The sequence below is a fragment of the Panicum virgatum genome, chromosome 5K (assembly GCF_016808335.1).
Source record: "Panicum virgatum strain AP13 chromosome 5K, P.virgatum_v5, whole genome shotgun sequence".
NCBI classification, from domain to species: Eukaryota; Viridiplantae; Streptophyta; class Magnoliopsida; order Poales; family Poaceae; genus Panicum; species Panicum virgatum.
The window spans coordinates 45,784,340-45,796,970 of NC_053140.1; the positions used below are offsets into that span (position 1 = coordinate 45,784,340).

At 43.7% G+C, this 12,631-nt stretch overlaps 2 long non-coding RNA genes across 2 annotated transcripts; both read left to right on the forward strand.

Moving 5' to 3' along the window:
* Positions 1-1,555: 1,555 nt before the first annotated feature.
* Positions 1,556-4,097, forward strand: LOC120707790. Its single transcript, XR_005689100.1, has 2 exons — positions 1,556-2,658; positions 3,845-4,097. It is a non-coding gene; the product is annotated as an uncharacterized LOC120707790 (long non-coding RNA).
* Positions 4,098-7,508: 3,411 nt separating this feature from the next.
* Positions 7,509-11,696, forward strand: LOC120707791. Its single transcript, XR_005689101.1, has 2 exons — positions 7,509-10,257; positions 11,444-11,696. It is a non-coding gene; the product is annotated as an uncharacterized LOC120707791 (long non-coding RNA).
* Positions 11,697-12,631: the final 935 nt, after the last annotated feature.

Genomic DNA, 12,631 nt, shown 5'->3' on the forward strand with positions numbered 1-12,631 from the left:
TTCATGAAGCACACTTTGATGAAGAACGTAGGGAGGAGGAGGAGCCAGAGGCAACCGCGAAGGCGTACTATGATATGTTGGCTGCAGCTCAGCAACCCCTTCACGGTCATACCAAGGTTTCACAGCTGGATGCCATTGGCCGCCTAATGGCCGTGAAGTCCCAGTTTACCTTGAGTCAAGATGCCTTTGATGTTATGTTACAAGTTATTGGCAGCATGCTTCCAGAAGGGCACATTCTTCCAAAGAGCATGTATGAGGCGCAGAAACTCCTTCATGCACTGAAGATGCAATATGAACAGATACATGCCTGTCCCAAGGGATGCATCTTATTTAGAAAAGAACATGCTGAAGCAAAGTACTATCCAAAGAGTGAATCCTCTAGGTTTGTAGAGGTAGACTCTGGTGATGGTCAGAAGAGGCAGCTCGCGGTCCCCGTGAAAGTCCTACGGTACCTGCCGCCCATACCAAGGATCCAACGTCTGTTCATGACCGAGGAATCCGCGAAGCAGATGACATGGCACAAAATGGGAACTCGTTACAATCCTGATAACCTTGTGCATCCATCCGATGCTCAATCATGGACCCATTTCGACGGGATTCACCATCACAAAGCTTTGGAGGCTCGTAATGTACGTGTTGCGCTGGCGACAGATGGCTTCAATCCCTATGGAATGTCGGCTGCGCCTTACACCTGTTGGCCCGTGTTCGTTATCCCACTGAATCTCCCACCTGGCGTTATTTTTCAACGACAGAACATATTCTTGTCGTTGATAATTCCTGGGCACCCTGTAAATAATATGAGTGTGTACATGGAGCCCCTGATTGACGATTTGCTCCATGCTTGGGACGATGGGGTTTGGACATATGATCGAGCTACAAAGACAAACTTCAGAATATATGTTTGGTACCACTATTCCCTGCATGACCTGCCGGCGTATGGGATATTCTGTGGCTGGTGTGTCTACGAGAATTTCCCTTGTCCAGTATGCAAGGCAGCATTGATGTTCATTTGGTTGCGGAAGGGTGGCAAGTATTCTTCGTTCGACAAACATCGACAATTCCTACCTCTTGACCATCCATTCAGACGAGATAAGAAGAACTTTACAAAAGGTGTTGAAGTTAAAGACCATCCACCGTAGATGATGACGGGTGCCGACATTCGTGCTCAATTAGATGGTCTCGTGATCAATGCTGAAGGTGGGGGTTTTGTGGGATATGGTGAGCAACATGCTTGGGCGCAGAAGTCGGGCTTGTGGAGGCTCCCCTATGTGGCTGACCTTCTTCTTCCACATAACATTGATATGATGCACTCCGAAAAGAATGTCGGCGAGGCATTGTTCGGAACAATCATGGATATTTCAGATAAGACAAAGGATAATGTTAAGGCCAGAGTGGATCAGGAAACGTTATGCGATAGACCAAAGCTAAAAATGAGGCCTCCCGGATCAGGCAAGGCGTGGAGAAAGCCTAAGGCCGATTTCGTTCTGACGAGGCCCCAGAGGAGACAAGTACTAGAATGGTTCCAAACCTTGATTTTCCCTGATGGGTATTGTAACACCCCAGGTGTTAATCACCTGTAGTTATGGTTAATCGTGTATTTGATATCGTTGTTAGCACTAACCTTGCATGCATAAAATCTTTTAATTACATTTTTTGCTAGCTTGTTAACACATGAAATGATGACTAATTTTCAAATCCAATGAAACATGCTTTAAAAATAATTTTTAAATTCTTGCTCAAATAAACTTTTGCCTAAAAACAAAGTTGTAGAGTTTGGAATGGCGAAAAACTTTCGTGTTTATGGTTTTTCAAGTTTCAGTACAAAAATTTGATGAAAACTTTTAATTTTGCTTTGAATAGGACATTAATGCTTTGGTTTTAACATTTCAAATTTTGAACCATGATTTGATCTTCAAATAAAGTTTTGCCTAAAACAAAAGTTGGAGGAAATCAAATTTTGAACAACTTTCATTCTTGGAATTTTTCGAGTTTCTATATGAAGTTTTGAGTTTTGGACGGTCAAAATCGAGCTAAGTTTCGTTGAACCATTTTCTCCCGGTGTTTATCTGCTCCCTTCCGCCACCCATGGCCACGTGACGCGCGGCGAGCACCTGCTCGCCGACGTGCTGTGCGCGCCACGCGCCGGCTCCCGTGGCAGCCTGGGCACGAGCCTTCGCGACCTCCCCGGCCTTATCCTCTCTCGGCATCTCTATCCACTCCCTCTCCCCCTTCCAGTTCCTCCCTCCTCTAGCTTGGTCGAGCCGAGCAGAGCCGCTATCGCCGCCGCTCCGGCCATCCTGGGCCACCGCGCCTCGATTCACTCCGCGAGGAGCCGCACCACATCCACCCGCACCTCCTCCCGCAACCTCAACTCCCGGCCAAGCTCTCCCCAGTTGGAATCGACACCCCCGCCCACCGGTCTCCATTAAAGTTTCGTCGAAACTCAGGCCGTCGCCGAACTCCATCTCTCGGCCACAGTTTCCACCAACCAACGGCTAGAATCGACTCCTCTCGACTCGCTGAAGCTCGTGCTCTCCACGTTCCATCGCGTTCCACAAGTTTCCATGCTCGTTCATGGCGCCGCCACCGCCGCCGCTCACTGCTCCCGGCGCCGGCGCCTCTCCGGTCGCCCCCAACCCTCAACGAGACCACCCAGAGGTAGCTCTCGTGTCCCTCATGCTCCCCCACCCCTCCCCGGCCGCCGGGAAGGCCTCCTCTTGCTGGTACAAAGCTCCCCGAGCCTCTCTGTTCCAAAAATCGCGACCAGGGGCTCCACACAAGAATTGGAACAAGTCCAGGGGGTTTTCTGCGAAGTCTATGACTCATATGAATAGTGCTGCGAAGGGTTCCTTTGTAATACATTGGCTGAAACTTTGAAAAATCGTAGTAAATCATAGAAAAATCAGAAAAATGCAAACTAAAATTTGTTGGATTCCTTGTTCTAAGATCTACAACTTTCCTTGCAGGTTGATCTTAAGTTTCTAAATAATTTTTGATCTAGTTTAAATGTTAGTTTAAGTGGTTGCAAGCTTTGAAAATGCATAGTAAATATTAGAAAAATGGTAAAAAGGTAAAACCAGTTGGGATAGCTTTGTTTTGACATGTATAACTTAGGAAAAATATTTAAGCTGCTGGTTGTTTAATGTTTCTGTGATATTTTGATTTAATCATGAATAATGCTTGTTTTAGCTTGTTTATTTAATATCTGCAGTTTTGGAAGTTGAAAAATTATGAAATTTATGAAATAGCTTACTCTTTACATGTTTAGTTCACTGTAAAAATTTCATGTCCAAAACCTATGCACATGTGTGTAAATCTATTTTTGTTCAGCTTGTCTTGTTTAGGCTAAAATAAATGCTTTATGTTAGAAATAAATGTTGGTAATTTGTTTTTACACTCTTTATCAGTATATTGTCATGCTAATTAAGTTGTGCTATCAGGTTCTTGCTGCATGACAAGTTTTTACATTTATATGGTTCCTAGATATAGTTTTTCTTTTGTTTTTGCTAAGAAATGTCTTCCTGCATAGATAATTGCGGCAACTTGTTTTGTTCATGTGCTAACCTTGTGAAATCATTTAGAACTAGTATGTTGGTGGTTTTTATAAAACTTGCTTATGTTGGCTTGTTAGCTAAATAAAGTCTTTAGTTGCTCTCTCGTGCTTTGCTTACCATACTTGATGTTCCTTGCTATCTTTCTATGGAAGATTTGAGTAGTATCTAATTAAACACCTTTTGGTGCTTAAATCGGTGTGGTGTGACTCGGTTTATCTTGTATGCCTTTTAAATGCCTCGTGTGTTGTTTTCTTTACGTTCATGCATTTGCATCGTTGCATATCATATAGGTACGCTAGATGTACGACGCGTGGAGCTAAAGGATAAAGTCGGAGCCGGACCCGAAGATGATGTTTGGTTGACATATCCAGAAGATGGATGGATGGATCCCGATGTGCACGACCGAAGGCAGGTGCTCGTCAAGCGAGTGTCATCTAACCAACACTAACTAATTCAGTGTTAATCCCAGGCAAGCCCCGGAGCATAACCCTTAACTTCAGTATTCAATGTTTATTTATATAATTATTGTGCATTTACGTTCTAGGAGTTGATGGGAACCGTAGATGCATGATCCCTAGGTTTCCTCAGTTACTCCACTAGTGTGCAGGTCGTTAGTATTGCAATGCTTAATTAGGGCTCGGTAGAAGTCGAGTGATTCCTGTCACTCGCGAGCTATAGGTCCTGGTTACTTATGGAAAAGTGGTTTGAGAATGAATCTGTGAGGAAAGAAAAATGGAGACCGGGCGGAGAGGAATTGGATTATGGATATGGAATGTTTGGAAAGTGGACCTCCGCCTGTGTCGATTGAGGACCGTTCCGTTGTTGGCAGTGCTGATCGAGGATTGAACAGTACTAACCACATACCGGAAGTAGGAGGTAGTCGAAACCGGTAAGCTGTGTACCACCTTACAGCGGTGATTTGAATTCCGCCATGCTACGCTGGGCGTGGGAGTTGGCGGGTGTTGGATAGGATGCCGCCTCCGGGTTCTCCGGGAGTTCACTGCGAGGGGCCCATCACCTGGGTTTTAGCAGGCGTAGTTCAGATGCCGTGGTAATGTGGAAACAGTTGACGCGCGTGGCCCGACAGGGCTTGCATGTGTCGTGTGAGTTAGGTCCACCTTGCAAGGTTAAATCGGATCGATTCGCCGTGACTCGCGGTTATGAGAGCCTTGATCTCTTTGTCACATCGTAGTAAGAAAATGGAATGAAAGAGGAATGGAAAAGATTGGTTTGTGAGTTACTGAAGAATAATATGCTCCACCATGTGTGCTCTAGATGTTTAGGCGAATTTAGTTAATACTCGCTGTACTAAATGGAGCTAAAATATTGAAAGTAAGGATTCACTCCTAGCAGCATTTCAGCAAAAGAACTCCAGAGCCAAAAAGCCTGGCATGTCTAGATAATGGGCTAAGTATACCCAACGTCGGGTAAGCCTTGCTGAGTATTAGTATACTCAGGGTTTGTTGTCACCCTGTTTTCAGGTAACTGCTGCTGGCTGGAGCTAACCAGGATTCACATCGGTGGGCTCGATGTGACGTCCTCACGTCATCGTAGTAATCGTTGTTTTTCTAAACTCAACTTCTAATTAGTTTCCGCTGCATTTTGAACTCTGATATTTTACGTAAACTTGTGTGTAAAACTCCACTTTGTAAATTAACTTTGAGAAATTTTGTCTGCTTGTAATCATCTGTGCTCGTCTTCGTGCGAGACTTCCAGTGTTTTTCGATCCTTAAACCGACAGACGTCCGGATTACACCGTTTTAAGTGCACAGTAACTTGATTAAACATTAAGATGATAGTTAGCGCACTTAAGCCGGTTTAATTTGGGCGGTCCTGTTACAGCTGGTATCAGAGCCGAAACGCACTGGGGATGATTACTTGCATGCTTAATTAAGTTTAAAACTAACTTTTTGGCTTGCAAAATGTTCGGTTTCGAAAGTTTGACGCTAGCTGCGCTAAGGAATAAGATAGATAGCTCGTATGCCCTATCTAGGTTTTATTAGTTATGGTGGCATTTATGTATCTATTTTATTCCAGCACTTCCAGCATTTACTTTCCGTTAAACCTTACTTTGGTGCACAATTGTTATTCTGTAACGACGCACCTACGCTGAGGTAAGCAAGGTGAGTGTTCTGATAGTCCTTAGAATAGCCCACGTGTTTCATACGTGCGCGGGTCCCGTATGTTGAGCATACGAGGAGGTGACAAGGCTCAATTCAAACAAGCCTGTCGCTATCTGCCGCCTGATATGGAGTGCGGATTTCATGTCGTGTGATTGTGATCACGGCCATTTCGTAAGGCAATGTTACGAGATGTAAACCTGTCATGCGGTTGGCCATGACCGTGACCCTTGGGACACGTCTACCCTTGGATGTCCCGTAAGGCGAGTGTACGGGAAGTGAATACGTTGTTATGACGTATGCAGCGCTGCCCATTCAGCGTCGAACGTCTGGGTGCCATCTCTATAGTGGATGGTAATGTATGTGTGAATATGTGGAAAACTGCATATGCGTTACCCGTGTGGCGTAGGACACATGGGGGCCGTTCGTGTGTGCTGGCACGAAGGGTCCAGAAATGGATATTTATATCTATCTCTGTGTTCTTTTGCAGGAAACTAACCACGTTAAGCGCGTTATAAAATCATTGATCGTAGGAACGACTAGTCTATATATATAGGGAGAGAACGTAATTGTGCCACCGATTGTCCTCGTATACCATATTTTGGTACTTGTTTGGGTGAGAAACGCTAGAACGTGCATGCATCTTGGCATAATCTTGAGTTTGATTGATTGTCATGCTTGTCGCGTCGTTTGCTAAAATGTGATGCTTTTACCTTAAGGTTCACCTAGATTTTGTGTTGTTAGTAGTGAGACCTATACAATCTGCTAGTCTGACCCTGGTTGAGAAGATCTTTCTCAGCGGCTTTGGATCATGTGAGAACCTTTCCAGTAGATCTTAGCTTGTCATTCAAGTCAACCTCTTGATTCATGTCTTGGACCAATTCCAACAAAACCACTATTACTTTTCATGGCAAAGCCTTGAATTTGCCAACAAAGTCTTTCAATCCATCGTTCAATGATCGGCCTATCATTGATTTCGTAATCTATATTGTTGGCTATTTTGATTCTAACACCGGAACTTTGTACATTCCATTCTTGCTCAGTAGTTTTGGATAAATTAAAAAAAAAGTTTATGACAAAATAACTTTTTGAATACAGTCATTGCAACAATCATGCATCACGTCATTGGTCAGTGCATGGTGTTGCATCATTGTCGAGAATCCATAGATTGACTAACGGGAATGCGTTCGAGTGTAACATCGTGGGTTGTCTTGGATTCCCTCTAACCTATCTTGACTCTTCTGGCCTGTTGGGTTGCTACTCTTGTTTTCTCTTGTGGTGGTGTTTAGTTGCATGACCCTGATGCCGTGACGGAACCTAGGGCCTCATGTGTGTTGCAGCCACATGATGGAGCCACTAGGAGCGCGCTGGTGTCTCGGTATATGTGACATACCTCACCTCAATCCATTCTTATGCAACCCTTACTAGTGTCCTAACTTCTAATACTTACTCAAGGGTATAGGGTTAACACGAGTTTAGTCACGAGAGAACGGTCCTAAGACGCGTGTTGTATTGTGTGCATCGCAAACTCATGCGTGTATGCATCATATTTTGTGCACCTCATATATGCATAAAACCTGGGCCTCATCATCTTTGCACCATGGTGTATGCATCATTGGGCCAGCATCATAACTAATGCATCAGGTCATATGCACCATTTCATTGTGTATGGAACATTTTATCATCGTGTTGCACCAGCATTGCAATCATGCATTCCAGGAGTGCATCATTATCCGAGCCATCAAGCATTTGCACTTTGGGGTGGAACATTTTATCTTTATTTCTTGGCATGGTGGCATCGCATTAGCATAAATAAACATGTTTTACAACTAGTATCGTGCAACTCATTCAAATAATATAATTCTGAGCAAGGATGTTCCGAAATTTCCATTTAAACCCATCTTCCGTGCTATCCTCACTTGTTCTCCCAAGCCTTGTGCTGAATCTCACCGACATCCGCTTTCTTCATGTCATGATCTCAGCATTGTGAGAACTGACCATCTTGTCTCATCATCATTCCTTGTTCGGTTTAACTTTTCTTTTAAGATCTGAAAACCTTATTTTGACTCAGTTATCCTATCTAGCTGAAGAACCGTGTACGAAACGAGTTTGATGCTTTCTTAAAAACGATCATCGTCATCAGGAGGCGTCCCTGGCTGCATGCAAGGAGGAAGTTCCTTTCGCTTTAGTGGCAAAATCCTAGATCTGGAATGTGTTCGTAATCTTTGGAGTTCCATAAATGACCCTGATCAAGGTTTGGAGCTAGAAAATCCTATATGCAGTGCTAGTTACGGTTATTGTGCTACAAAAAAATCTAGTAACTATGCATCGTGTAGACCTTTTGTTGACTCGCCAACCCAGTTAAGTTTTCTCAAATACTCGTCTATATCTGTAGTAGGCTCATGTGCCTGCTGGTCAAATTCTACCAAACAATCATGGTTGAACCTCTCTGTCGCTTATTCTAAAGAGGATCTGGTGCAAGATTAATCTCTTTTTATGCCTTGGCCTTAGAATCTTTTCCTCGTAAATCATGTCATTACTTTATCATTTTTGTTTTGTACGCTGCTTGTTTCATCTCTATTTTTTTTCCTCAGTTTTTTTTATTTATGTTTATCGGCCTTATCTCATGTGGGTGCTCAACCGGACAGAATCTAATGTTGCTCGTTAATCAAGTAATCGTGTCGATGGACGCAATCTAATCTGTATGTGAAGCTTAAACAAGAGTTTTATTTCTTGCAGTTTGTGGTAGCGAATCTCTATTACTCTCATGTTATACTTCCGTTTTTTGATCACCTCCTTGCTATCCCTCCGTCTTGTAATTCTTATCCATGCACGATCTATTTATGCTACAAGGGATTTCTCGTTGGAAATATTCCTGGCAGCACCGCAATGAAACCAAGAGCCTACTCTGAGCAATCGACACAGGCTGGTACCGCTCGACACCTGATGGTATTGAGATTGCTAATCATGATCCCTTATACAACTATGTCGGTATGCTATCTCCTTGTGGGCATTCCCCGCATCTAGCGTTCGTGGTTCTGCCTGGAAATCTCTATACCGGCCCAAAATCTAGTGAGTCTTTCTTCCGAATTTACGAAGGGGCTGGTCTTTGAAAGAACTGTTAATGGACGAAAATATTAGAAGACTGAAAAAGGGTGGTAGACAAGCGACCCTGTTAAATCTGCCGAGAGGATCAAAACTACCTATGCTATTGCTGTTGGAACGAGAGGGCATACAACACTGAAGTTGGACAAGTTACTAATCGAAGAAAATCGTGGGAGATATCGTGATTTTGATACCTTGCTTCTTAAACTTTCTCTACGTTCTCACTCTTTATCTGCAAAGGATCATATCGTCAACAGCAATCTTCTCTAATGTGACTTTGTCCAGCTGGCTTTGATGGTTAATCTGTTCCTCTCTCCTTGAAAGTCTTTCTTCTGAATCTCGGGACGAGATTCTTTTAAGGGGGTAGGGTTGTAACACCCCAGGTGTTAATCACCTGTAGTTATGGTTAATCGTGTATTTGATATCGTTGTTAGCACTAACCTTGCATGCATAAAATCTTTTAATTACATTTTTTGCTAGCTTGTTAACACATGAAATGATGACTAATTTTCAAATCCAATGAAACATGCTTTAAAAATAATTTTTAAATTCTTGCTCAAATAAACTTTTGCCTAAAAACAAAGTTGTAGAGTTTGGAATGGCGAAAAACTTTCGTGTTTATGGTTTTTCAAGTTTCAGTACAAAAATTTGATGAAAACTTTTAATTTTGCTTTGAATAGGACATTAATGCTTTGGTTTTAACATTTCAAATTTTGAACCATGATTTGATCTTCAAATAAAGTTTTGCCTAAAACAAAAGTTGGAGGAAATCAAATTTTGAACAACTTTCATTCTTGGAATTTTTCGAGTTTCTATATGAAGTTTTGAGTTTTGGACGGTCAAAATCGAGCTAAGTTTCGTTGAACCATTTTCTCCCGGTGTTTATCTGCTCCCTTCCGCCACCCATGGCCACGTGACGCGCGGCGAGCACCTGCTCGCCGACGTGCTGTGCGCGCCACGCGCCGGCTCCCGTGGCAGCCTGGGCACGAGCCTTCGCGACCTCCCCGGCCTTATCCTCTCTCGGCATCTCTATCCACTCCCTCTCCCCCTTCCAGTTCCTCCCTCCTCTAGCTTGGTCGAGCCGAGCAGAGCCGCTATCGCCGCCGCTCCGGCCATCCTGGGCCACCGCGCCTCGATTCACTCCGCGAGGAGCCGCACCACATCCACCCGCACCTCCTCCCGCAACCTCAACTCCCGGCCAAGCTCTCCCCAGTTGGAATCGACACCCCCGCCCACCGGTCTCCATTAAAGTTTCGTCGAAACTCAGGCCGTCGCCGAACTCCATCTCTCGGCCACAGTTTCCACCAACCAACGGCTAGAATCGACTCCTCTCGACTCGCTGAAGCTCGTGCTCTCCACGTTCCATCGCGTTCCACAAGTTTCCATGCTCGTTCATGGCGCCGCCACCGCCGCCGCTCACTGCTCCCGGCGCCGGCGCCTCTCCGGTCGCCCCCAACCCTCAACGAGACCACCCAGAGGTAGCTCTCGTGTCCCTCATGCTCCCCCACCCCTCCCCGGCCGCCGGGAAGGCCTCCTCTTGCTGGTACAAAGCTCCCCGAGCCTCTCTGTTCCAAAAATCGCGACCAGGGGCTCCACACAAGAATTGGAACAAGTCCAGGGGGTTTTCTGCGAAGTCTATGACTCATATGAATAGTGCTGCGAAGGGTTCCTTTGTAATACATTGGCTGAAACTTTGAAAAATCGTAGTAAATCATAGAAAAATCAGAAAAATGCAAACTAAAATTTGTTGGATTCCTTGTTCTAAGATCTACAACTTTCCTTGCAGGTTGATCTTAAGTTTCTAAATAATTTTTGATCTAGTTTAAATGTTAGTTTAAGTGGTTGCAAGCTTTGAAAATGCATAGTAAATAGTAGAAAAATGGTAAAAAGGTAAAACCAGTTGGGATAGCTTTGTTTTGACATGTATAACTTAGGAAAAATATTTAAGCTGCTGGTTGTTTAATGTTTCTGTGATATTTTGATTTAATCATGAATAATGCTTGTTTTAGCTTGTTTATTTAATATCTGCAGTTTTGGAAGTTGAAAAATTATGAAATTTATGAAATAGCTTACTCTTTACATGTTTAGTTCACTGTAAAAATTTCATGTCCAAAACCTATGCACATGTGTGTAAATCTATTTTTGTTCAGCTTGTCTTGTTTAGGCTAAAATAAATGCTTTATGTTAGAAATAAATGTTGGTAATTTGTTTTTACACTCTTTATCAGTATATTGTCATGCTAATTAAGTTGTGCTATCAGGTTCTTGCTGCATGACAAGTTTTTACATTTATATGGTTCCTAGATATAGTTTTTCTTTTGTTTTTGCTAAGAAATGTCTTCCTGCATAGATAATTGCGGCAACTTGTTTTGTTCATGTGCTAACCTTGTGAAATCATTTAGAACTAGTATGTTGGTGGTTTTTATAAAACTTGCTTATGTTGGCTTGTTAGCTAAATAAAGTCTTTAGTTGCTCTCTCGTGCTTTGCTTACCATACTTGATGTTCCTTGCTATCTTTCTATGGAAGATTTGAGTAGTATCTAATTAAACACCTTTTGGTGCTTAAATCGGTGTGGTGTGACTCGGTTTATCTTGTATGCCTTTTAAATGCCTCGTGTGTTGTTTTCTTTACGTTCATGCATTTGCATCGTTGCATATCATATAGGTACGCTAGATGTACGACGCGTGGAGCTAAAGGATAAAGTCGGAGCCGGACCCGAAGATGATGTTTGGTTGACATATCCAGAAGATGGATGGATGGATCCCGATGTGCACGACCGAAGGCAGGTGCTCGTCAAGCGAGTGTCATCTAACCAACACTAACTAATTCAGTGTTAATCCCAGGCAAGCCCCGGAGCATAACCCTTAACTTCAGTATTCAATGTTTATTTATATAATTATTGTGCATTTACGTTCTAGGAGTTGATGGGAACCGTAGATGCATGATCCCTAGGTTTCCTCAGTTACTCCACTAGTGTGCAGGTCGTTAGTATTGCAATGCTTAATTAGGGCTCGGTAGAAGTCGAGTGATTCCTGTCACTCGCGAGCTATAGGTCCTGGTTACTTATGGAAAAGTGGTTTGAGAATGAATCTGTGAGGAAAGAAAAATGGAGACCGGGCGGAGAGGAATTGGATTATGGATATGGAATGTTTGGAAAGTGGACCTCCGCCTGTGTCGATTGAGGACCGTTCCGTTGTTGGCAGTGCTGATCGAGGATTGAACAGTACTAACCACATACCGGAAGTAGGAGGTAGTCGAAACCGGTAAGCTGTGTACCACCTTACAGCGGTGATTTGAATTCCGCCATGCTACGCTGGGCGTGGGAGTTGGCGGGTGTTGGATAGGATGCCGCCTCCGGGTTCTCCGGGAGTTCACTGCGAGGGGCCCATCACCTGGGTTTTAGCAGGCGTAGTTCAGATGCCGTGGTAATGTGGAAACAGTTGACGCGCGTGGCCCGACAGGGCTTGCATGTGTCGTGTGAGTTAGGTCCACCTTGCAAGGTTAAATCGGATCGATTCGCCGTGACTCGCGGTTATGAGAGCCTTGATCTCTTTGTCACATCGTAGTAAGAAAATGGAATGAAAGAGGAATGGAAAAGATTGGTTTGTGAGTTACTGAAGAATAATATGCTCCACCATGTGTGCTCTAGATGTTTAGGCGAATTTAGTTAATACTCGCTGTACTAAATGGAGCTAAAATATTGAAAGTAAGGATTCACTCCTAGCAGCATTTCAGCAAAAGAACTCCAGAGCCAAAAAGCCTGGCATGTCTAGATAATGGGCTAAGTATACCCAACGTCGGGTAAGCCTTGCTGAGTATTAGTATACTCAGGGTTTGTTGTCACCCTGTTTT